We start from the raw sequence: 26003 nt of genomic DNA, 5'->3' as shown, positions 1-26003 counted from the left end.
AGGAGCTTCTCCCCAGGGGGTCTGATGTCCTGCAAAAATGCAAAATCATTCTCTCCCCAGAACATCTGAGACAGTATTGACTTAAACAATTGACCACACAAGATCCAGTCCACACAAGAGATCCACTTCCTGGACACTACAGTGCTAATAAACAATGGTCACATAAACACCACCCTATACCGGAAACCTACTGACCGCTATTCCTACCTACATGCCTCCAGCTTTCACCCTGACCACACCACACGGTCCATCGTCTACAGCCAAGCTCTGCGATACAACCGCATTTGCTCCAACCCCTCAGACACAGACAAACACCTACAAGATCTCTATCAAGCATTCTTACAACTACAATACCCACCTGCGGAAGTGAAGAAACAGATTGACAGAGCCGGAAGAGTACCCAGAAGTCACCTACTACAGGACAGGCCTAACAAAGAAAATAACAGAACGCCACTAGCCGTCACCTTCAGCCCCCAACTAAAACCCCTCCAACGCATTATTAAGGATCTACAACCTACCCTGAAGGATGACCCAACACTCTCACAAATCTTGGGAGACAGGCCAGTCCTTGCTTACAGACAACTCCCCAACCTGAAGCAAATACTCACCAGCAACCACACACCACACAACAGAACCACTAACCCAGGAACCTATCCTTGCAACAAAGCCCGTTGCCAACTGTGTCCACATATCTATTCAGGGGACACCATCACAGGGCCTAATCACATCAGCCACAGTATCAGAGGCTCATTCACCTGCACATCTACCAATGTGATATATGCCATCATGTGCCAGCAATGCCCCTCTGCCATGTCAAACTGGACAGTCTCTACGTAAAAGAGTAAATGGACACAAATCAGATGTCAAGAATTATAACATTCATAAACCAGTCAGAGAACACTTCAATCTCTCTAGTCACTCGATTACAGACATGAAAGTTGTGATATTACAACAAAAATACTTCAAATCCAGACTCCAGCAAGAGACTGTTGAATTGGAATTAATTTGCAAATTGGATACAATTACCTTAGGCTTGAATAGAGACTGGGAGTGGCTAAGTCATTATGCAAGGTAACCTATTTCCCCTTGTTTTTTCCTACCCCCCCCCCCACCCCAGAAGTTCTTTTTAAACCCTGGATTTGTGCTGGAAATGGCCCACCTTGATTATCATGCACATTGTAAGGAGAGTGGTCACTTTAGATAAGCTATTGCCAGCAGGAGAGTGGGGTGTCGGGAGGTATTTTTTCATACTTTGTGTGTATAAAAGATCTTCTACACTTTCCACAGTATGCATCCGATAAACTGAGCTGTGGCTCACGAAAGCTTATGCTCAAATAAATTGGTTAGTCTCTAAGGTGCCACAAGTCCTCCTTTTCTTTTTAAAAGTACCAAGGTGACTTAGGAGCAGAAACCCCCACAGACCTTCTGTGCAATGGGCACCTGCCCCGCACTGAGCAGGACTGAAACTCCTGCAGGGAGACTGCTGGGCCTGAGCAAAGCAGCAGCGTGAAAAGAGAACCTGGAGATGCTGGGGATCGAACCCAGGGCCTCATACATGCAAAGCATGTGCTCTACCAATGAACTAGATCCCCAGATGGGGGGTGTTTGGGGTGGGTTACACTCACAGCCCTCCTGTTTCCAGAGCCTCCAGGGGCCTAACGGCAGCATGGGGGACACATTCCCTGCTCGGAGGGCCAAACCCTCTGTCCTGGAGGTTGCTGGTTCGTAGGGGTCACTTTGCAGCAGGGCCAGTTTCTCTATGTGGGGGAGAGAGAGGGCCTGCCCTGGACTCAGGGTGCAGAGATACACTCGGCCCTCTCCCCGGCATTGACTGGCTGGAGCTGCCACCCCCTGCTGAAAGGGAACGGCGCTGGGGGGCGCTGTGAGTCGCTCAACACCTCACCCCGGTGGAAGAAGTGGTGCGGGGGGGGGGCTCCAGGTGTTTCTCGGATCTGCTATTTCCACTTGCCTGTAAAGTCCAGCTTTCCCCAGCACATTCACTGCAGTGCACTCGGGTCACTGTTTCCATGGCTGACAGCAAAGAATCGCTCCCAGTTTCCCTTCTCTCTGCAGCACGATTAGCCTGTGTCGGTGGTTAATGAGGTGGATCTAGTTGTCGATGGTTATTCATTCCCCACCTGGACAATTCACACAGTCCCTTTCCTGCTCAAATCCCCAGCACCTCACTGATCCCGGTAGCAGGGGTTGGGTTTTCCCTGAGGCCCTGAGATTCTCAGCGTCCTTTTTTCCCTCCACCTGGAGTGAACTCAGCTTTTCCCCATCCCAGACACTCCATGAAATAACAACAGCAGCATAAAGAAAGCGGGGAGGGAACATCTCCCGGCCAGGGCTGGAGGTGCCCAGGGCCCCCTGCTTCCCCATTGTTTCCATCGCAGACGAGGAGGGTTCCTTGGAATTTGACACCCTGCTTTGCACAAGGGACAGAGAAAGATCTTGATGTTCCTGCATCTGCGCAAAGAAAATTGTCCTTCTGTGTGACAGAGAGGCAGGAAATGGCTGTTTCTACCCAAAAGATCAGTGAGACCAGAAAGTGACGCTGTGCAAGTAACGATCTGGTCCTACACTGACTCTGCGGTTACTTAGAGGCAGCCACAACCAGCTCTGTGGTTGGGAACCTTACAGAGACGCTGCGGGTGATCATGAGCTCGAAGCACGTTCCCTTTCAACAGCTGCCATTGGAAGGCATCTGACAGTCACAAGGAACAACGATCTGTGTTAAAGGAAGGTGGCCATTTATTCGAGCCCCAATGTATATTGTGTACACAAAGAGAGGATTGAATGTGTAACAGGTAGTTTGGTAAATCGTGGTTATTTTATTTTTGGAGCAGACTCCTGTCCACCTCCAGTAGAGTTCTCAGTCCCAATGGCAACTTACTTACCGAATGTAACACAAACTAGTCCATTCCTCCCAAGGGGATGGGGTTCTTGCTCTTCCACACAATGGAGACCAAGGACCTGCAAATGTGCCTTCATGTGTCTTTGTTTCATTGACGAAAACATAAACTAGACACTCAGAGGAGTGGAACTGATTTCAGCTGAGGGACCTCTTTGCTAGGTTTCTATGCATTTGCACAGGAAAACACCTAGTGTTTCCATTCATCCCTGTTCAGTGGAGCTCCCAAACATAATGGGGATGGATAGGCCCTTATTTTTGTTAAGGGAACAGGTTTGTAAGGGGGCACTTGGATTTGAACCAAGGACCACTTGAGCTGCAGTCAAATACTCAACCACTGAGCTACCCCCCCATAGCAATTGTATAGGGGAGTTAGTGATCTTAAGGACCTTGAAGGACAGGCCCTGCCTCAGAGAGCTCCTTTTCCATTCCCAGACCATGGATGGTTTTAAAAATGGGGTCTGATTAAACTTTATCTATACATGTAGACCCCACAGCTTGCCCACCCACCGACACAGCTTCTCCCACTGACATACCTACCCTCTCTCGGGGAGGTGGATTAACTACACGGACGGGACAGCTCTCTCCCATCCCCTTAGAGCATCTTCATTAGTTATGAATAAGTAGGAAATAACCGACTGAATGGACAGCAACCAATTGATCAAACGTTGCTGAGCCTGCATTCAATATGGGTAACTGGTCATATCGGGCTGCATTAGGAGGAGCGTTGCCAGCAGATGGAGGGCAGTGATTATTCCCCTCTATTCGGCACTGGTGAGGCCACATCTGGAGCATTGCGCCCAGTTTTCAGGGCCCCCTCCCACTACAGAAGCAAATTGGAGAGAGTCCAGGGGAAGGCAACAAAAATGATTACGGGGCTGGGGCACATGACTTACGAGGAGAGGCTGAGGGAACTGGGATTATTTAGTCTGCGGAAGAGAAGAATGAGGGGGGATTTGATAGCTGCTTTCAACTACCTGAAAGGGGGTTCCAAAGAGGATGGATCTAGACTGTTCTCAGTGGAAGCAGATGACAGAACAAGGAGTGATGGTCTCAAGTTGCAGGGGGGGAGGTTTAGGTTGGATATTAGGAAACACTATTTCCCTAGGAGGGTGGTGAAACACTGGAATGGGTTCCCTAGGGAGGTGAGGAATCTCCTTCCTTTGAGGTTTTTAAGGCCTGGCTTGACAAAGCCCTGGCTGGGATGATTTAGTTGGGGATTGGTCCTGCTTTGAGCAGGGGGTTGGACTAGACACCTCCTGAGGTCCCTTCCATCCCTGATCGAGGGTTAGAATAACATTTTCCAACCAACCATCAGTTGAGCTAAGTGCAAATCCCTGTCGTAATCCCCCTCTGTCCAGTAGTCCCAGGGCACGTTGCAAGCTTTGGATTCGAGACACTGAGTCAGCTTCCTGCAATGAGTTTCAGCTTTCCCAGAGGTAATTTGTGAGGGCTCGCCATTTAAGGACGTTCTTCTTTAATTTCCACCTATTCAATCCAAATGAGTTTGAAATTACCCATAGCAACATTCTTTCACGTACTTTCGTGAACTGAGAACAGTTAGGAAATCTTGTACTGAGAGACCAGTCGGTGGGGAACAGAGCGATAGTCATTTGTAAACCAGTTGCATTAAGAACCACAGGTCTCTGGATGGGGGTAGAGCACCGTGGGGATGGGGGTGTCACAGACAATTTGGAGGGAGGGGGCGGAGTAGAGGGTGGAAGAGGTTGAATTAGGGTACATTTTCCCTTGGCCCCGAAAGGGGCAGGACGACATGCCCAATTAAAAGGGGGTGTCACGCCTGAAGAATTTACAATATCCACCAAAATAACAGGAACAAGAAGACAAACGCAGAACACAATGTGTTGTTGCGACAGGGGACCCAGGGCGTTCTGGGTTTTCTTCCACTGGTGCCAGCTTGCCCCGAAAGTGTCTGAAAAAGAAAATAAACATTCCCCAGCCCCTGGGTGGGGACAGATGATTGCTTAAAAATGCCCCTTTCTTTTCACAATTTTTTTGGCTGAGTGCAGGAAAACGGAAGAATTACCTTTATATTTTGTTTGTTTGTTTTGTACAAAGGATACTTGCTGCATAGCTAGGCAGAGGAGGCCTGTCTATGTAAACACGGTCTGTTCCTGAAGTCTTTGCCCCAGCTCATCTCTAGACGTGAGGGGGGAGGTCATTCAGACCCTCCTTACACTTGGTATTTAAAAACTCCTTATTGTCCCTACCTCTGCTGGCCTTAGATTTCTCCTCCTGTCCCTTCTTAGGAAGCTCAGATGAGGTGGCCAAGTGGTTAAAGTGGTGGGCTGCTAATCTTTGTGCTTTGCACACATGGGTTTGAATCCCGTCCTCAGTGTGTGCATTTTGTCTTCTCCCCTCCTTCACAAACAACCATCTCCCCTTTGGTACAAGCCACATTGCTTCCTGTAAACAAAACCCTTCTCAGGAACTCAGACCTCCCTTGCTGTCAATAAAACACGTCAAAAACCCAGATTTCTCAAAGAGTTCTTTGTTTCTTAGTTTTTATCTCAAAAGGTAACAGCCTCATAATGTCCCCAAACACCCTGGAACCTGCCCAAATAATTAAAATGCCCCCACCTCAGCCACGACAGTGACCCACAGCTAGTGTGTCTAGGTCAAGGTGCTCTGGAAGAAGCAACTCAAAGATTTTCTCTCTGCTTCCCTTGGCGAGGTCTGACTGGGAAAACAAAATTGAAAATTTTCTGTTGAGTAACCAATACTAGTCTGTTTGGGGACTTTGATTTGGATGGATTATTATTATTCTTTTCTGATCTCTGAATTATTTCAGTTCAGTCTTTGTCCTCCAGATGTGTTGCCAGGTGTTGAAGTGCCGGGGAGAGAGGCCAAGTCATACCGTCTCTTCCCCTCTTCCAACTTGTTAGGAAGTTCCTCTGCTACGTTGTGAGTCAAGCAGTGTCCATTGTCTCCGGGCTGTCTCGGAGGAGTCCGCATTGTACACGGTTCCTGGGAGAGTCCTTGGGAGCGTGGATACCTTTACTGGGCCAGGAGCGAGTCTGGCTCCTCCAGCATCACACCGGAAAGGCTGGTGGTGGCCATTTCCCAGCCTCATCACATATTTCAGTGACGCACCCAGAGCAAAACTCCACCACTTCCCAGACACGGCTAGCACACACCATCCACCCAGGTATTAGCCTTCAACAGATCACGACTTTTACAATGATAGCTCACCAGGCCGACTCTGTACAAATCCTACCTTAATTCTATGAGAGTGGTGACTATGGGGCTTCCAGGGTGCTGCTTTGAGCACAGCCTGCCACCCCTGGGCTGACACTGCAATGGAGACGTCCCCGTAGAGTCCCTCTCTCCCGGGACAAAGATGGCAGCAGGGCTGGCCTGGGTCACCTGACGTGGGCTCCTGGAGCTCAAGCCGTGGGGCTGAAAAGTGGGGTGCAGATATCGGTGTTCCTGCTGAATCCTGGGTTCGGAAACCCTCCCCCCTCGTGGGGCCTCAGAGGTTGGGCTCAAGCCCATCTGTCTCCACTGCCATTTTATAGCCCTGCAGCCCCAGCCCCAGAAGCCTGAGTCAGCTGCCCCGGGCTCTGAGACAGGTGCCCTGGGTGTTTTAATCGCTTTGCAGACATAACGTTAGGATACGTCTACAGTGCAATGAATCACCCACGGCTGGCCCGTGTCACATTAATCCAGGACAGCGGCTTGGGCTGTAAAGTTGCAGTGTACGTGTCTTGGCTCAGGCTCAGGACCCTGCTCTAGGAGCCCAGAAGGTTGGGCGGGAGTTTGGCAAGTGAAAAAGGTAAAACCGCAGTGAAGTATTCCCCTGGACTCAATGACATGTCTCCATTTCTCTGTCTGCTTTGGGGCAGGGACAAAAACAGGTCCTGCTGCATTCGTTATTTCAAAGGGAGGTTTAGGATTTTCATTCTCAGACACGGTGCACAAAGCAGGACTCCACCCTCGGCGTAAACTGAATGAGCCGCCCACAGATTCTGGCAGCCCCAATGAGCTACTTGGTGGGAGAGCTCGGACCTGCCCCTGTCCCGGCGGGAGGGGGTCATCTGCGAGGGGACTGCACCACTGACCTATCAGCCCTTCACACCCAAACTTTCAGTCACTCTATTATCAGTGCCTGTGAGTGTAATTTAAACAAGAAGAACGGCTACACTGGGCTAGACCAAAGGTCCATCTAACTCTGTTATTTGTCTTCTGACAGCAGCCAGTACCAGGTGCCTTAAAAGCCACTATTGGGAGTTGAACCCAGGATCTCCTGTTTACGAGACAGGTGCTTTAAACCAGCTCATCCATGGTGCCTGCCTCTGGCTAACACATGGTGTCTGCCCACACCCGACTCCCTGCCAACCCGCACTGGGCCCTGACAAGCGTTTCTTGTGTTTCGATTCTGTAAAGCAGAGAAGCAGGTGAAGTTTTACTCCCAAGGTGTGTGTGTGATTCTTTGGACAGGTCTATCCTACAAAATTAAGTCAGTGTAAAGACATTACTTTGGGGTGTAAAACATTTATCTTCCCTGAGCAATGCAGTTATATCAACCTGATCCCGGTGTAGATAGCACTGGCTTAACAGGAGGACTTCTTCCCACCCCACTCTGCCTCTTCAGCTGAGGCCTGCTGGTCCACCTTTCACTCGCTCCTCTCTCCCCGAGGCCTCCTTGTCTGCCGCTCATTCCTCTCCCCCCCCACCCCAAGGTCTGCCCGCCACCCACACCTCTCTGACCCCTCCCCTGAGACCCACCACGGCCGCCACTCCCACCTCTCAGCCCCACCCATGAGACCCACCCAGCCTGCCACCCATGCCTCTCTGTCCCCTCCCCGACCTCCCCTGCCCTGCCCACCACTCGCACCTCTGTGCCCCTCCCCTGAGGCCCCTGCCCTGTCTGCTGCTCGAACCTCTCTGCCCCTCCCCTGAGACCCACCCTGCCCACCTCTTCCTTCATGCCGCTGTTGTTATTCCATGACACATTAAAGATGGAATGAAAAGCTGAGTTTGCTCCAGGGTGAGGAAAGGAAGGAGACACCAACCCCCTGGCAAAGCTCTGTGCCCCACAGAAAACCTGCCCCCTGCTATTACAGTCACTGATGTACTGGGGATATGACGGGAAAGGGACTGTCTGAATTATCGAGGCAGGAATTTTACAACAATCTACAGCAACGTCATTAGCCACAGACCCACTCTCCTCATGCTCCATCCAGAAGGGAAACCAGCAGGAATTCTTGTTCAGCCCTGGGCACACTTACACAACCGCCCAGCAGTGAGTGTGTTGTGGACGCTGGTCTGAGGAAACAATTGGAAACGATCACTCAGTGAGAACAGAACTAGAGTGTCGTGAGAGCGCTGTATAAAGCAAGTAGTTGTGGCTGAGTGGTTAAGGTGGTGGACTCGAAATCCCTTGGGGGGGGGCGGGCTCTCCCTGTGCAGGTTTGAATCCTGCCAACTACGGAGGAAGTTGTGGCTCTTTAGTTTCAGTGCCTGAGCATCCTTGGCCCCAGTGGGAGCCAGGCTACGTCTACACGACAGAGTTATGCTGCTTTAGTTAAAGCGTTTTAATTAAGCCGCTGTTGCATGTCCACACTAGGCTGCTTGTGTCACCGGAGCGCATCCAGGCTAGCAGCTCTTGGATCGCCCCAGAGAGCAGTGCATTGTGGGTCGCTATCCCACTGTGCAACTGGCCGCAGGGTGCTGTGAGAAGGCCTTGCAATGCCTCGTGGGCTGGTACAAAGCATGGATTCTCTGATGCTTTATAAAGGCTGACTGGTCATATACGTTTTTCCCACACTCAGTGCATGTATTTTTTGTCTTTCCCCTGAGGATTTCCTGCTGTCTTGTGCTTTCCTTGAGGTCCTTCTGAGTTCCCCGACAGGAAATTAATTTACCCACTTTATCCCCTGGCTGATTTCCCTGCTCTCTCTCTGGTCTGTGCTGAACCTCACAGGATTTTCATGGAGCAGGTCCTCAAGGAATCAATTCTGAAGCACTTAGAGGAGAGGAAAGTGATCAGGAACAGTCAGCATGGATTCACCAAGGGCAAGTCATGCCTGACTAATCTAATTGCCTTCTATGACGAGATAACTGGCTCTGTGGATGAGGGGAAAGCAGTGGACGTGTTGTTCCTTGACTTTAGCAAAGCTTTTGACATGGTCTCCCACAGTATTCTTGCCAGCAAGTTAAAGAAGTATGGGCTGGATGAATGGACTATAAGGTGGATAGAAAGCTGGCTAGATTGTCGGGCTCAACGGGTAGATATCAATGGCTTCATGTCTAGTTGGCAGCCGGTATCAAGTGGAGTGCCCCAAGGGTCAGTCCTAGGGCCGGTTTTGTTCAATATCTTCATTAATGATCTGGAGGATGGTGTGGATTGCACCCTCAGCAAGTTTGCAGATGACACTAAACTGGGAGGAGAGGTAGATACGCTGGAGGGTAGGGAGAGGATACAGAGGGCCCTAGACAAATGAGAGGATTGGGCCAAAAGAAATCTGAGGAGGTTCAACAAGGACAAGTGCAGAGTCCTGCACTTAGGATGGAAGAATCCCATGCACCACTACAGACTAGAGACCGAATGGCTCGGCAGCAGTTCTGCAGAAAAGGACCTAGGGGTTACAGTGGACGAGAACCTCGATATGAGTCAACAGTGTGCCCTTGTTGCCAAGAAGGCCAATGGCATTTTGGGATGTATATGTAGGGGCATTGCCAGCAGATTGAGGGACGTGATCATTCCCCTCTATTTGACACTGGTGAGGCCTCATCTGGAGTACTGTGTCCAGTTTTGGGCTCCACACTACAAGAAGGATGTGGAAAAATTGGAAAGCGTCCAGCGGATTGCAACAAAAATGATTAGGGGACTGGAGCACATGACTTATGAGGAGAGGCTGAGGGAACTGGGATTGTTTAGTCTACGGAAGAGAAGAATGAGGGGGGATTTGATAGCTGCTTTCAACTACCTGAAAGGGGGTTTCAGAGAGGATGGATCTAGACTGTTCTCAGTGGTGGCGGATGACAGAACGAGGAGTAATGGTCTCAAGTTGAAGTGGGGGAGGTTTAGGTTGGATATTATGAAAAACTTTTTCACTAGGAGGGTGGTGAAACACTGGAATGGGTTACCTAGGGAGGTGGTGGAATCTCCTTTCTTTGAGGTTTTTAAGGTCAGGCTTGACATAGCCCTGGCTGGGATGATTTAGTTGGGGATTGGTCCTGCTTTCAGCAGAGGGTTGGACTAGATGACCTCCTGAGGTCCCTTCCAACACTGCTCTTCTATGATTCTATGATTATCTGTTCTGTTCATTCCCTCTGGGGAATTGGCATTGGTTACTGTTGGAAGACGGGATACTGGGCTAGATGGACCTTTGGTCTGACCCAGTGTGGCCGTTCTTATGTACTAGGGAATCTAGTGAGTCCACCGTAATGGGAAAGAGTATGAAAGTCCCTGGGTGTGGAGAACACTGGGAAATTAGAAGCTACAATTCAGGAGCAACAGACTCTAATTAGTCTGGAAAAGCAGAATGTGAAACATAAGAATCAGGTCATGTGACTTCAGGAATGATGGAGCCCAAAATCCAAGGAGTCTGCAGAAGAGAGAGATTGTGGCTATTACACATGGGGATGGGGGAGCAACACCCTCCACGTTTCAGGAAGTTCCACTACCAACCTGGGCCATTTTCCCATGCACGGGGGCAATCCAGACCAGTGAGGAGTTGTGTCATCTGTAATCCTGGGTGAGATTCAATGTTCTGATGCTGGAGCTCCCTTGTCTGGATTCCCCCAGCCAGCATTCAAGGACGCCCCGAGTCTCTGTGTGATCAGTAACCCTGGACCAGCAGCCCTGACTCCAGCAGCCTGCTTCTTACACCCCAAGCACATCCTCGTTTGGGTGGAGAAGGGTCAGGGTTTGAGAGAAGGCCAGGGGTAGGAAGCTTCTGTTCGTTATGCTGGACCTAACCCCCCCGTTTTACTTGTGCAAACAGGAGATATTGGACACTGTGCGGTACTGCCCCTGTGCTCTGTCCCCACAGTGTTCTGCAGCCCGGGAGGGTCTCTGGTCGTGTGTGTGTCACTGGCACGCTGGGGTGATGCTGGAACAGGGCAGAGCAGAGGGGGCATTGCAGGGGTGGGGTGAACCTCATCTCTTCATTTCCCCCTCCAAGAACCGAGGGGACAGGAACCCTTACTCAGCGAGGTCACAGTCTCATAGGTCTCCTGCATGACGTCTCTGTAGAGGGCTCTCTGAGCGGGGTCCAGCAGAGCCCCCTCTTCCCTGGTGAAATACACAGCCACCTCCTCGAAGGTCACCGGCCCCTGAAAGAGCAAGAGCCCCACACTCAGGACCTGCTGCCCCACTCACAACCCCACTATTCGTGGGGGAGAGGAGCCAATCAAACGGAAACTCTGGGTGGATCGCAGTCAACAGAGTCCCACCCCCACCCTGCTCAGAGCACCCAGGAAACACCAGGGTGAGGGACGAAGAGAGAGCCCCTCCTCTCTCCCAGCAGATCCATCACACACCTACTAGCCACAGACTGATACAGGAGATGCTGCCCCGAGCAGGGACTAGGGAGAGATCTCTTGTAGGAAGCCCAACACCCTCCTCCTTGTGAGGAGCTGGATCTGAAGGGAGGGGAATCTCCCCTAAGCCTGATGGGTGGGTGCCCCCTTCATATCTCACTGGTTAGTCGGGTCAGGCTCCAGCACTGGGAGTCTGGTCAGTTTTCCTAGCCCCATGTTGGTGGGTTATTTTCTGTTCCACAAATTAGGGCATTTCCACCTCTGAACCCCATGGGTCTCTTCCTCGAATCTAGGCCACTTATTAAACAACTCCCAGCAGGTCTGCCACCCCCTGGCCTCCTCCCTTTCTCCACCCTGTGCATTTCCGCTCCAACCTCCAAACCAGACGGTGCAAACCTTCCCCTCTCCGGTGTATTTGCTGTCCCTCTCCCTCCTGCAGGAACAAATCAGAACCCCCCCAATAATCCCTACCTGAGCTGGCTCCTCTGCACCCATGTCGCTCCCCTGTCCCATGGGAGGACGGGATGAGCTGGAGCAAAACATGGACGTCATTCTGCAGCCTGGCAGGGCGAGAAGGGCCGTTGTGGAGGTTTCAGACCAGGATTCAGTTCATTTCACATTACGCTTCCCCCAGACCCTTTCCCCACAGACAGACATCCTACAGTCTGCCGTGCTGGGAAAATGCTTTATATTCTCTTCATTACAGCGTAGACCTGGCTTCTCCTGCCAGGCTAAGCCCACAGACACATTTCTAAGCCTCCCTTCTCCCTCCCCACCACTCCGCAACAAAGTCTCTGAACACAATGCTGTAAAAGAGCAGAACCAAAAGAGTCCCTTTCGAGGATTCCCTCGGACACTGACCCCAGGGCAGCCACACCCCAGCAGGAGGGATGTGGGGTCAGGAACTGGCTTTTCCTCTCTCTGATCCTCATTTTGTCCACATGAAAGTGATATTAACCAGGGTGCAGCGTTACCTCTGTCTGGGCAGATTAGCGATCTGGAAATCTCTCTTGAAACTCTTCTCTCCCACGGCCCCTTTCAGTCTGTCTCCTATCTCCTTTGCCCTGTCCCCTCTCCCTGCCCATCTGGTAGGAAAGTCCCATTCCTGGGTTGGTTGCTCCCTCATGGCTGGATTTGATCCTGCAATTGCTAATGGGACGAGAAATGACTGGGGGAGGAGGGGCTGTTTGTGTAGAGTCATTTTAAGGCCAGACCCCAGCATTTTCCCTTCATTTCTTTCAGTTACCTGGAATCTCTGGCTGAGAATTTAGTATTAGCAAGGCCCAGGGCTGCCCCAGGGGGCCAGAACCAGCTGGAGAAAGTCCTCACCTGGGCTCAGCAGAGAAGAAGCTTTAATTAAGGTCACTTCCCAGCACAGAAGCCCTGTTGGGGGAGCAGCAGCTGCTCAGCCCGGTCTCCCAGATCTCAATGGAGGCTGCAGGGTCTGACCAGGAAGCTGAACCCCAATATCCTGAGCGGAGAGGGACAGAGCGTATGAGCAGCCTTCCCTCCCTTAGCTCTCTGGGGAGAGCAGCTAATGAGAGCCGCTCCTCACAGGGAGAATTGCTAATCTCATTTGCCCCACTGTTCACCGGGAGTCAGTCCTTGTCTTTCCATGCAGTGACTGGAGTCATGATGGTCTCAATGAAACCAGATTTCAGAAAGAATGAGTCCAGAACGCTGTGGAAGAGACCATTGTGTGGCAGTGCTAACCCCCTTCCCACCTCCCTCACCCCCCCAGATCTAGGACAAGGACTGGGGGTCATGAATTTTCCCGATGGAACCAGAATTTCCTGCAGTTTTCAAGGGGGGAGAAAATCAAAACCTGTGATTTCACCTCACAGTGTTTGAGAAGTGGATAGAAAGTTATCACGGTGACTGGGCGTGGCCGGGGAATGCCGCCGGGCAGTGCTTGGAGCCAGGGTTCTGGCACAAGGTGATCAGAGATAAGTGGCATGGTTAGTAGCAGCCCCCAGAGCCTCCATCCAGGGCCCCCAGTAGCCAGAGCCCAGACCCCCCCAGCCAGGGTCCCACCAGATATTCCCTGGGACCCAGCCCCCAGAGTCCCTGGCCAGGGACCCCAGATACCCCTCAGAGCCCCACTGGCCAACAGAACCCCCCACCAGACTGTTACTGCCAGGTTGGGAATCCCAGAATTCCCCCCACCAAGAGCCCCAGCAGCCAGGAACCACCCCAAGGGGACCCCCCTCTGGGAATTCAGTCCCCCACTGCCTGCCTCGGACCCCTGCCTGCCCTCCAGCAGGATCTGCCAGGCCATTTGCCTGGGACCCCCCCACCCCCGGCTGGACCACCTGATGCTTTACAGCAGGACCCCTCACACTGCTTGCCTGGCATCCCTTGACCTCGCGCCGGGGATCCCCCCCGCACAGCTCTGTGCACCGGGCATGGCAATGATCCCAGGAGCCAGCTGGGCAATCCCAGACAGAGCCCCTGGCACAGCACCAGGTACCCTCTAACCCCCTGCCCCCCCTCCCCAAGAGACCCCCACCCCCACTGGTCTGCAGCCAACAGGCCCACCGCAATACCCACCTCCAGGACCCATAGCCTCAGGGCTGGGCACATCACAACCACCCCCTGAAACCCCAAACCCTCCAGAACCCACCAACCTGACGAGGGTCCCCCCTGCCCAGCCACCCAGAGGCCTCCCCCTACCACAATGCCCCTTCAGCTCCCGCTGCAATCTCCCCACACAGACATGCACCCCCCCAGCAACAGTGTTCCCTCACAGTGTCTAATAAGTGGATAGAAAGTTATCACCACCCCTTGACGGCCAGTCACACAAACAGAGGGAGCCCTGGGGGACTCTTATTTAACAGGAGAATGGACGGCCTGGAGGGGCCAAAAAATTGGTAAGAAATTTCCATGCCCTGTCATCAGCAAATAATGGCCACCATGGATCCACCCCAGAGGTGGCTGCATCTTAGCACTGTGGGAAGCAACCCCTCACAGAGACCCTTTGTCATGGGGTTTGGGATACTTCTGGACCCACGCTGCACTCAGAGGGACCTCCCCATCCCGTGCCGGCTGGGGAAAAGAAAAGGGTCCAGCCAACTCTCCTGTCACCAGCTGGGAACCACCGATCCCCCAAACAGGGGGAGGCCTCTGGCTTTAATGGGTATTGAATACATGGCTGATCTCTTTCATCAGTAAAGGTTTTTAACAGAGATAAAGGGGGGAACAAATGATTCTCAAAGGAGAAGGGAAAGATGATCACTGGGCAATTTATCCCCCTGCAACCTCCAGGATGGAGAAGGACTCAGGGCGACAGGTTCCCCCCAAGGAAGGAGAAGTTGCTGGGATTTAGAGACATGGGGAAGAGCCCCAAACCCGAGAGGATTTTTAATTGACATTTGATAACGACATAGAGGCAAAACCTGAATTTTGAGATCAGTGTTCAGAAATGAAAGAGAAAGGGTGGAAATCGGAGGGATTTTCTATCAGTTTTTGATATCAGGTAACAGCTGAGTGTATTTCCCATCAATATTTGGTAAATCAACACAGCGGAAATGGGCAACATTGGCAAACGTTTTAGATCCATGTTCAAGAATCTGAGAAAAGGTGTAAATGTGAGATTTTCCCAGTCTCTCTAATGATGAAATAGTAAGAAAATCTCAGGGTATATTTAATCAGAAATAGACAACTAGAGGAAAAGTGAGGCAAACGTTTCGGATATTTTCTATAAGATTAGCCGAGAAAATGTGTCACAAACTAGGCAATGGATAACACCAGAGAAAAACACCAAGACCGGAGGGGATTTTATATTGCTATTAACTAACTGGTGGAAAAGGGGGACGGTTGGGCTGGATTTTATGCGACTGTCCAACACATAAACAGAAAGTGATGGTCCCCCCCACTGCCCCCGTTCAGATGGGCAGCAGGGAGCCCTCTGAGGAGCTGATTGAAGAGGGCAAAGGAGGGGGAAGGCTCCCTGGATGAGGGAAAGGGGTTGCAGTGGGGGATGAGCAGGTGGGGGGCAACTGAGGGCTGGGGGCAACTGTGTTGGTAGGTAGGGGACAGCAGCTGGGATTGGGAAACCGGGGTCCGGGCAGTCCCCATGGGGGACACTTGCTTCTCCCTTCCCGAGCAGAGACCCGGCGTCTCCTCCCACCCCCACGCCGGGGGCAGCCAGGTTGGGGGATGGCTCCGGGCAACAATTTCCCACCGACACCGGGACAAATCGCTGGGGATAAAACTGCGGGGGGGGGAAATCCCCCCATGGGAGGAGATTTTAAATGGACATTTGAGAACGAGGGAGAGACCGGGGGTGGGGGGGAATCAGGAGAGACGAGAGAGCGGATCAGTTGAGGGGAAGGGGGGGGGATCTCCCTGGATTTTACAGCCACGTGTGATAATGAAAAGGGAAAGAACTAGGGAGAATTTGTATCGGGGGTGAGAGGCAAGGGGCACAAACAGGGACAGGATCCAATTAACTCCCCCCCTTCCCCCGCCCCCCACTTCTGCCCCAGGAATTTCCTGGCTGCACAGAGACAGTTCAAACCCCCCCCCCCGACCTTCCCCTCCCTGCCTGACACCCCCACCCCACAGGGGACCCCCCCTGCAGGGCCCCAGTCTCTCCCCCCCATCCCAGCCGTACCGGGGGCAGATCCTGGCGGCGGCTCCGCTGGGGCTGAGGCAGCTCCGAGGCTTCTCCCCGGGGCCAGGGGGGCAGAAAGTCACTTTTCTGCCCCCCCCAGCGCTCCCCCCCCCACCGGGGTCTCCCGCTCATCGGGGGGCTCCGGCTGGGGGCGGGCAGAGCCCGGGGCTGCCCAGGGGGCTGGTCCCGGCTGGAGAAAGCCCCCCCCGGCCGGGCACGGAGGGGTTAATGACGGGCCCCCCCAGCAGGGACCCCAGGGGGGAGCCGCAGCTGCCCAGCCCGGGCTCCCGGGTAACAGGGAGGCAGCAGCAGCGCCTGGTCTGGGCCTGAACCCCGCCCCCAGGAGCTGCCCCGCCCCCGAGCTGTGCCCGAGCTCCGCCCCCAGGCGCTGCCCCGCCCCCGATCTCTGGGCTTTGTTCTCCGGGCTCCTGCCTCCTTCTGCCCAGCACCCACCGCTCCTGCTTCCTGCGTCTTGCAAAGAGCACCCCGGGGCGGGCTGCAGCGCTGGCTGGGGCTGTCTCCAGTGGCTGAAGTTGCCTCCATCGCTTCTTCACCTGGGGGGCGGGAGCAGATGGGCCCGGGGTGTGCAAGCCAAGAGAGGGGGCAGGGGAAGAAGGACTGTTTGGAAAGGTGGGTTTATTGGGAGGGTCAGAAGAAGTTGGGCAGCAGAGGCTGAGGGAAATTGATGGGAACCCCATGGGTGTCCCAGTGTTGGCCAGGGTTTGTACAGCGCCTTGCACAAGAGGGGGTCCAATCTCAGTCCCAGTCTGTGCAGCACCTGAGAGCCCCGATCTGTGGTTCCTGATCACAGGCACCGGGAATGGAGAGAGGGGAAACCTCAGCACCCGGAGGGTTCGTGCAGCCCTGGGCGCAGGCCCCGCTGGGCGGCACTGCTGCTCTCACGAGGGGTTGGCTTAGAGAAGCACAGCAGGGCCAGTCCCATGTGGTCTAGTGGTCAGGATTCCTGGTTTTCACCCAGGTGGCCCGGGTTCAATTCCCGGTGTGGGAAGAGGGCAGAGCTTTTGCTCAGAGGGGAGGCCGGAAAAGAAAGGAACGGGGCGGGAGCCTGCCAGCAGGGGAGGGGAGATGATCCCAGAAGCGGGGCTGGGGGCAGAGTTCTCGGGGCGGGGGGGGGAGGATGAGGGAAGGATCCCAGCAGGGTGGGAAGTGGGCAGCATGGAGAGCACAGGCCTGGCCTGGGGCCTGGGGAGAGTGACTGTGTCCCTCGAAACCCCCCAACTGCAGACTAGGCAGGCTCGGAAGAACGACGTATTTGTTGGTAATTGTCAGTTTTGGTGTAAACACACAACCCGATGGCAAAATATTTCCATCCATAATAATCAAAATTGACAGATGGGCAAAGTAAGAAACATGCTGCTTGAGAACGTATCCTAGTCCAATCCTACAGGGTTCCCTTATGCCTGAGGTGCCACCATGTGGGTGTTTCATTTCCCTCCTCATTTCCACACAGAGAAACATTTCCTTTGTGTGGCTCCATGAACAGCAAAATCTTCCTGTGTCTCTCCTCTGAGCCAGGGCATTCAATTCCAGTGAAACCTTCTCTCCGGCAATGGCCAGACAGAGGGGACACGGCCACCTTCCCCCCGGCCGTGAGACGTTCCCTCTCCTCTTTCTTCATGCCGCTCTTCTTATTCCATGAATCATCAAGGATGGAATAAAAAGCGGAGTTTCCTCCAGGGCGAGGAAGGAAAGGAGCCACCAACTCCCCCCAAAATCTCAGTGCCCCAGAGGAAACCTGCTGTTGGAATCACAGAGGTGCTGGGGGTACGTTGGGGACAGGGACCGTCTGAATTGTCAAGGCAGGGAATGGACAATCTACAGCAAAGTCCTCAACCACAGACACGCTCTCCTCGTGCTCCAGCCGGCAGGGAAACGGGCAGGGATTCTTGCGGTTCAGCCATGGCCACACTTACACAATCGCACAGCAGTCAGTGTGGGCGTCTTGCCATCCGAGGTGCCAAATGGAGCCAGTCTGGTCTTCCTCTGAGGCAAGTCGACATTCGAAATGCTGCCGTGGCACAGCCGCACGAATGCCTCTGCACTGCTGCGGCTCGTTAATGAAGAGGCTCTAAGGGGATGGGCGAGAGCTGTCCCCTCCCTGTAGTTTATCCACCCCCCGGAGAGGCGGTAGCAATGTCAGTGGGAGAAGCTGTCTCCGTGGGGGTGCAGACTGGGGTGTCTACATGCATCTTTAAAGCTTAATCGAACCCCAGTATTAAACCACTGTGGTCTGGGAGTGGAAGAGGAGCTCTCTGAGCAGGGCCTGTCCTTCAAAATCCTTAAGATCACTGACTTGCTTATGCAAATGTCATGGGGGTATAGCTCAGTGGTAGCGTGTTTGACTGCAGATCAAATCGTCCTTTGTTTACATCCACGTACCCCTTTAGAAGCCTTTTTTAAATGAAAACATATTCGTATCAATTTCCAGTATGTGCAGGAGTTCCCCTGAATCGGGATCCTTGAAATGAATTTGAACGCTCAGCGTTTTCCTGTGCAAAAGAATAAAAACCCAGCTAACCCGTCCAGCAGCTGAAATCAGTTCCCATCCTCTAAGTGTCTAGTTTATGTTTTCATCAATTAAACAAAAGTATAATATGAATGCACATTTGCAGATCCCAGTTCTCCAGCTCCTATGCTGTGTAGAAGAACAAGAACCACATCCAGCTGGAGTTCAGGACTCTGATGAGCAAAGGCTCCTTGGTGAGGGAAAGGACACCAGCATCTTGGCTCCTTCACATTTAGACAACATCTGGGCTCCCAGGACAAGGCATGAGAAGAAGCCAGTGGCTTTGAGAAGGAAAATAGCCACCTAGAAACTGGTTAGAGCTGCCAGGATCCCCGGAAATGCCACCATCCCATTTCCAGGAATAGTTATTAGATGGTGGTGTCTGCAGCAGGACCAAAAAATGCAGGGAAAAGCCCTCAAAAGTTCTAAGCTGCCAAGACCCAGACGGTGGTCAAGATCCCACCTAAAGTCAAGAAGGGAGAGAAAAAGGCTAAAGCCGAATCCAAAGCACCCAAAGCCAGGGCTAAGAAGGTGGCACGGAGAAAGAAGTGACGAGATTTCCATTGGGATGACTCCTGCTCCCCAAATGGCTCTTTATGAGTCACCATGGACTAGCCCGAGAGATCAAGGTCCCTCAGGACAAACGGCCCCATGGAAAGTACAGTGACTGGTGGGGAGAGAGTTTGTTTCTCTCCCAGAGGGGAAGTGCTGTGTTTTGTGAAACACCTCCCAGGGGAGTGATGCACTCAGAAGGCAGCTGCCCATACCTCCCACATGGGCTCCTTCTCTTTGATCTGCTTCTGCGGTTATTTCAGAACCAGCCCTAGCGGGAGTGTGTCCCTGGGACTTCACCAGCTGTACCATAGGCTGTGTCTGCATCTCAGCTTTGATTGACGCAAGTTTTTAATTGGATCTTCTTGTGATACTTTCCCAGTGCTCTGCCTCGTTCTGACATTCTGGAGATAGATTGACTACGGGGAGGAATGGACAAGTTTGTGTGACATTTGGTAAGTACGTTGCCTTGGTATGTGACTGAAAACAAGACTGGAGGTGGGCAGGTGCCGGCTACAAAAAGAAAATGGCAAAGCTGCTCACATCCACCATCGAATTATACTCCAGATAGTGATGCTTTTCAAAGGTATAGAGCAATGTGTTAATAAACCATCTTTGGTTCAATAAACAGAGTGGCCTACTCTGGGGCTAGTTTTGAAGTGACTCTGGCTATGAATGCAGTAGAAATCCGCCAACAAGTCTCTCAGGTGGGAAGTTTGTGCAGTCACATTTATTTGGCTGGTTTTTCCCAGCTTGTTTCTACAAACCCCGTAATCCATCACCTCAGTGCATTTTTCACTTCAGTGGTAAATTTATTATCCCTTAGTGCTAGTTCTTGAGTTGAAATGATCCCACGTCTACACACACGCTGCTGGGGGTTGAAAGACTGTCGCTTTTCAGATGTGGGATTTGAACCCAAGCCTCCAGAACACCCAAGTGAGGAGAAAAGAAAGTTCGAGGTCTGGTGCCTTAGACCACTCAGACACCACAAAAGCATGCGTTTAACACTCCTTGTTTTCTTTAGTGTTATGAGCTGTTTGGGGAGGCCAAGAGGCCATATTTCTAACCAATTCTAGGGCCCCTCTACAGCATAGTTCATTTTTATACACAATCACCCTGAGAGCAATTTGCAGGTTTCCTGGAGTCCCTTGAGCGAGGTGTTCCCGTCTTACCGCTGACTTATTATGTGAAGAAAAGACGTGCACCAGGGCTGAGGCAGAATCCAGACATCCAGCTTTATGAGAAGGTAACGGTGAACCTCAGACTCCTGCACCGTGAACCATATCGTCCAGCACCCAGGATCTGAACCAGCTATTTTTCAAGGTAGCTCAGCACTCAGTGTGTTGAGACCTTTGGAAAATCTGGCTCTAGAGGTGGGGGCCAGTGCCAGACCTTTGGAAAATTCTGGCCGATACGTCTGGAAGTTCCGAGAACCATCAGCACTTTGAGCATTTGCTAGAAGCCGATGAGAAAACCTTCCTTCTGTTGAACTCCGTCGAAATTTTCTCCTTTCCTTACAATCACAATGCTGTGTCGTGATCGCAGCGTTAGGTTTCAACATCATTTATTTTTGTGTGAAACAAGCACACCACTTTGGGCATTTGGACAGAGGGCTAGAAATCGATCGGCCACTTAACCCACAATTAAGAGGCTAATGAGCCTTCTCTCCAGACGGTTAATTCCAAAGACTTGTCTGTAGCCCTGGGCGAAAGGTTTTCTGGATGACTATTTTATTTACTGAAATATTTTGGTTTGAGGAAAGTGAAATTTTTTTTAGCTTTGTTTCAGGGTCTACGTGAATGATGTTTCAGGGTCTACATGTTTCAGGGTCTACATCTGGGGTCTACGTGAATGATGATGAGGATGGTGATGAAGTTATTGGTTTGTCTCGCTAGAAAGCAAAACAACAAATGATTCACACAGCTCTATTTGTATAAACCATCCACATTGGGAACGTGCCTAATTTCTGCTCTGAGGGTCTAGAAAAGCTTGCTTGTTTCGATATGTGTTGATGAAAAGTTTCCCTGACCGGGAATGGAACCCATTCTAACCACAAGACCATGAGGGAAGTGACAGTTTCCAGCCGATGCTAGGCTTTTTCAGGGAACTTTCTCCAAAAAATGCACCTTGAGTCAACCGGAGATATTATTGTTGTTATCATTTCGGTTTGGCTCGGTAGCAAGCAAAAAATTAAATTATTTGCTCAAGTCTCTTTGTTTTAAAGGGTATAAAGCCTGGGATTTAAGGTGGGAACATGCCCACAGTTGGCTATTCGTCACTGGACAGAGCTCTGATTTTCGCATAGTCTCCAAACACCTTCCCAGCATCCTGAAATCTAAGCGGGTGTATGAAGGAGCCACATCCCTGCTCGAGGTACTTCTGATCTTTGAGAAGGGAGACAGAGAGGGGGAAAGGCTCAGTCCACAGTGACGCTAATGAGCAGGAATAGCCAATGAGCTCTGCATGTAACTACTTCGTCAATTGTGAACCTTCCTATCATTATCCCTTTGCAATAATGATGGTGATGTACACTCGACTCTATATCCCAGTGTGCCATGGACTTCTGCAGGTTGCATTAGCCAGTCCAGCCATTTGGCACTTGCAGGTGGGTCCCTCTGTATTGTCCCTGATTCTTGTACAGCCATAAAAGGCTGGTAGATGCAGATACTTTCCCCTCTTCTTAACCAGCACTAATAACAGCGGGAGAATCTTCCTTACGGGGGGGGGGGGCCACCGGCGTCTGAACTGTGGTGCCCCCATGACACCCCTTTCCCCAAGGCCCCTCACTCACTCCGCCCCTTCTCCCTGATGCCTCGCCACACCCCTCCCCCCGAGGCCACAGCCACAGAACGCCTCTTCCCCCCCAAGACTCCACCGTGTTCCCCCCTCCGTTGTCCACCCTTACGGCTGGTAAAAAGTGCTGGGCCTGTGGCCCTCTAAACCCCCGTGTTCCTGCACCCCGACACACAGCCAGGCAGGCAGCAGCGTGTGTGTGAGTGTATGTGACAGAGACAGCTGGGCTGTGCTCAGCCAGTGCGGGAAGTGGGGGCTGATGTCGGGGCTGTCCCCCTCCCCCTGACTCAGGACTGGGGTGTCCCCCTCCCCCTGACTCAGGACTGCCTGCTTCCAGCAGCTGTCTGAACTTAGGGACAGCGTGCCAACACACTCACTCTTCCGCAACACACACGCTCCCCGAACACACACACTGTCTCTCCCCAACACACACACACTCTCTGCCCGCCATGCACACTGCAGTTGAAAATCAGCTGGCAATCGAGTCGGATGCCCACGGAACAATGGGATAGAGAAACCTGCCTCTCGTGATGCTGTACCGGCCCACGAGGCATTACAAACCCTTCTCACAGCACCCTACGGCCAGTTGCACAGTGGGATAGCGACCCACAATGCACTGCTCTCTGGGGCGATCCAAGAGCTGCTAGCCTGGATGCGCTCCGGTGACACAAGCAGCCTAGTGTGGACATGCAACAGCGGCTTAATTAAAACGCTTTAACTAAAGCAGCATAACTCTGTCGTGTAGACGTAGCCTGGCTCCCACTGGGGCCAAGGATGCTCAGGCACTGAAACTAAAGAGCCACAACTTCCTCCGTAGTTGGCAGGATTCAAACCTGCACAGGGAGAGCCCGCCGCCCCCCAAGGGATTTCGAGTCCACCACCTTAACCACTCAGCCACAACTACTTGCTTTATACAGCGCTCTCACGACACTCTAGTTCTGTTCTCACTGAGTGATCGTTTCCAATTGTTTCCTCAGACCAGCGTCCACAACACACTCACTGCTGGGCGGTTGTGTAAGTGTGCCCAGGGCTGAACAAGAATTCCTGCTGGTTTCCCTTCTGGCTGGAGCATGAGGAGAGTGGGTCTGTGGCCAATGACGTTGCTGTAGATTGTTGTAAAATTCCTGCCTCGATAATTCAGACAGTCCCTTTCCCGTCATATCCCCAGTACATCAGTGACTGTAATAGCAGGGGGCAGGTTTTCTGTGGGGCACAGAGCTTTGCCAGGGGGTTGGTGTCTCCTTCCTTTCCTCACCCTGGAGCAAACTCAGCTTTTCATTCCATCTTTAATGTGTCATGGAATAACAACAGCGGCATGAAGGAAGAGGTGGGCAGGGTGGGTCTCAGGGGAGGGGCAGAGAGGTTCGAGCAGCAGACAGGGCAGGGGCCTCAGGGGAGGGGCACAGAGGTGCGAGTGGTGGGCAGGGCAGGGGAGGTCGGGGAGGGGACAGAGAGGCATGGGTGGCAGGCTGGGTGGGTCTCATGGGTGGGGCTGAGAGATGGGAGTGGCGGCCGTGGTGGGTCTCAGGGGAGGGGTCAGAGAGGTGTGGGTGGCGGGCAGACCTTGGGGTAGGGGGTGGAGAGTAATGAGCAGCAGGCAAGGAGGCCTCGGGGAGAGAGGAGAGAGTGAAAGGTGGACCAGCAGGCCTCAGCCGAAGAGGCAGAGTGGGGTGGGAAGAAGTCCTCCTGTTAAGCCAGTGCTATCTACACCGGGATCAGGTTGATATAACTGCATTGCTCAGGGAAGGTAAATGTTTTACACCCCAAAGTAATGTCTTTACACTGACTTAATTTTGTAGGATAGACCTGTCCAAAGAATCACACACACACCTTGGGAGTAAAACTTCACCTGCTTCTCTGCTTTACAGAATCGAAACACAAGAAAGGCTTGTCAGGGCCCAGTGCGGGTTGGCAGGGAGTCGGGTGTGGGCAGACACCATGTGTTAGCCAGAGGCAGGCACCATGGATGAGCTGGTTTAAAGCACCTGTCTCGTAAACAGGAGATCCTGGGTTCAACTCCCAGTAGTGGCTTTTGAGGCACCTGGTACTGGCTGCTGTCAGAAGACAAATAACAGAGTTAGATGGACCTTTGGTCTAGCCCAGTGATGCTGGTTTTGTTGTTTAAATTACACTCACAGGCACTGGTAAGACAGTGACTGAAAGTTTGGGTGTGAAGGGCTGATAGGTCAGGGGTGCAGTCCCCTCGCAGATGACCCCCTCCCTCCGGGACAGGGGCAGGTCCGAGCTCTCCCACCAAGCGGCTCATTGGGGCTGCCAGAATCTGTGGGCGGCTCATTCAGTTTACGCCGAGGGTGGAGTCCTGCTTTGTGCACCGTGTCTGAGAATGAAAATCCTAAACCTCCCTTTGAAATAACGAATGCAGCAGGACCTGTTTTTGTCCCTGCCCCAAAGCAGACAGAGAAATGGAGACATGTCATTGAGTCCAGGGGAATACTTCACTGCGGTTTTACCTTTTTCACTTGCCAAACTCCCGCCCAACCTTCTGGGCTCCTAGAGCAGGGTCCTGAACCTGAGCCGAGACACGTACACTGCAACTTTACAGCCCAAGCCGCTGTCCTGGATTAAGGTGACACGGGCCAGCCGTGGGTGATTCATTGCACTGTAGACGTATCCTAACGTTATGTCTGCACAGCGATTAAAACACCCAGGGCACCTGTCTCAGAGCCCGGGGCAGCTGACTCAGGCTTCTGGGGCTGGGGCTGCAGGGCTATAAAATGGCAGTGGAGACAGATGGGCTTGAGCCCAACCTCTGAGGCCCCACGAGGGGGGAGGGTTTCCAAACCCAGGCTTCAGCATGAACACCGATATCTGCACCCCACTTTTGGGCCCCACGGCTTGAGCTCCAGGAGCCCACATCAGGTGACCCAGGCCAGCCCTGCTGCCATCTTTATCCCGGGAGAGAGGGACTCTACGGGGACGTCTCCATTGCAGTGTCAGCCCAGGGGTGGCAGGCTGTGCTCAAAGCAGCACCCTGGAAGCCCCATAGTCACCACTCTCATAGAATTAAGGTAGGATTTGTACAGAGTCGGCCTGGTGAGCTATCATTGTAAAAGTCGTGATCTGTTGAAGGCTAATACCTGGGTGGATGGTGTGTGCTAGCCGTGTCTGGGAAGTGGTGGAGTTTTGCTCTGGGTGCGTTACTGAAATATGTGATGAGGCTGGGAAATGGCCACCACCAGCCTTTCCGGTGTGACGCTGGAGGAGCCAGACTAGCTGCTGGCCCAGTAAAGGTATCCACGCTCCCAAGGACTCTCCCAGGAACCGTGTACAATGCGGACTCCTCCGAGACAGCCCGGAGACAATGGACACTGCTTGACTCACAACGTAGCAGAGGAACTTCCTAGCAAGTTGGAAGAGGGGAAGAGACGGTATGACTTGGCCTCTCTCCCCGGCAATTCAACACCTGGCAACACATCTGGAGGACAAAGACTGAACTGAAATAATTCAGAGATCAGAAAAGAATAATAATAATCCATCCAAATCAAAGTCCCCAAACAGACTAGTATTGGTTACTCAACAGAAAATTTTCCATGTGGGGGATTTTGTTTTCCCAGTCAGACCTTGCCAAGGGAAGCAGAGAGAAAATCTTTGAGTTGCTTCCTTCAGAACAGCTTGGCCTAGACTCTCTAGCACTCTAGCTTGGCCTAGTGACACTCACGGGTCACTGTCGTGGCCTTGCTGAGAACAGGGGCACTTTAATTATTTGGGCAGGTCCCAGTGTGTTTGGGGAAGATTATGAGGCTGTTAGCTCTTGAGATAAAAATTAAGAAACAAAGAACAATTTGAGAAATCTGGGATTTCGACATGTTTTATTGAAAGCAAGGGAGGGCTGAGTTCCTGAGAAGGTTTTTGTTTGCAGGAAGCAATGTGGCTTGTACCAAAGGGGAGATGGTTGTTTGTGAAGGAGGGGAGAAGACAAAATGCACACGATGAGGACAGGATTCAAACCCATGCATGCAAAGCACAAAGATTAGCAGCCCACCACTTTAACCACTTGGCCACCTCATCTGAGCTTCCTAAGAAGGGACAGGAGGAGAAATCTAAGGCCAGCAGAGGTAGGGACAATAAGG

At 52.4% G+C, this 26003-nt stretch overlaps 1 protein-coding gene and 2 non-coding genes across 3 annotated transcripts in view; 1 reads left to right on the top strand and 2 right to left on the bottom strand.

Annotated features, from left to right (window-relative positions):
- The window catches only part of LOC141978798 (uncharacterized), a 157521-nt gene that overhangs the window by 37430 nt on the left and 94088 nt on the right, over positions 1-26003 (bottom strand). The window lies entirely within an intron of this gene.
- On the bottom strand, positions 3195-3266 carry TRNAC-GCA (transfer RNA cysteine (anticodon GCA)). Its single transcript has one exon. It is a non-coding gene; the product is annotated as a tRNA-Cys (tRNA).
- On the top strand, positions 16978-17049 carry TRNAE-UUC (transfer RNA glutamic acid (anticodon UUC)). Its single transcript has one exon. It is a non-coding gene; the product is annotated as a tRNA-Glu (tRNA).

This window comes from Natator depressus, chromosome 28, assembly GCF_965152275.1.
Source record: "Natator depressus isolate rNatDep1 chromosome 28, rNatDep2.hap1, whole genome shotgun sequence".
Taxonomy (NCBI): Eukaryota; Metazoa; Chordata; order Testudines; family Cheloniidae; genus Natator; species Natator depressus.
Note: the sequence above shows the minus strand (reverse complement) of the source record. Positions and strands in the feature narration are given on the sequence as shown.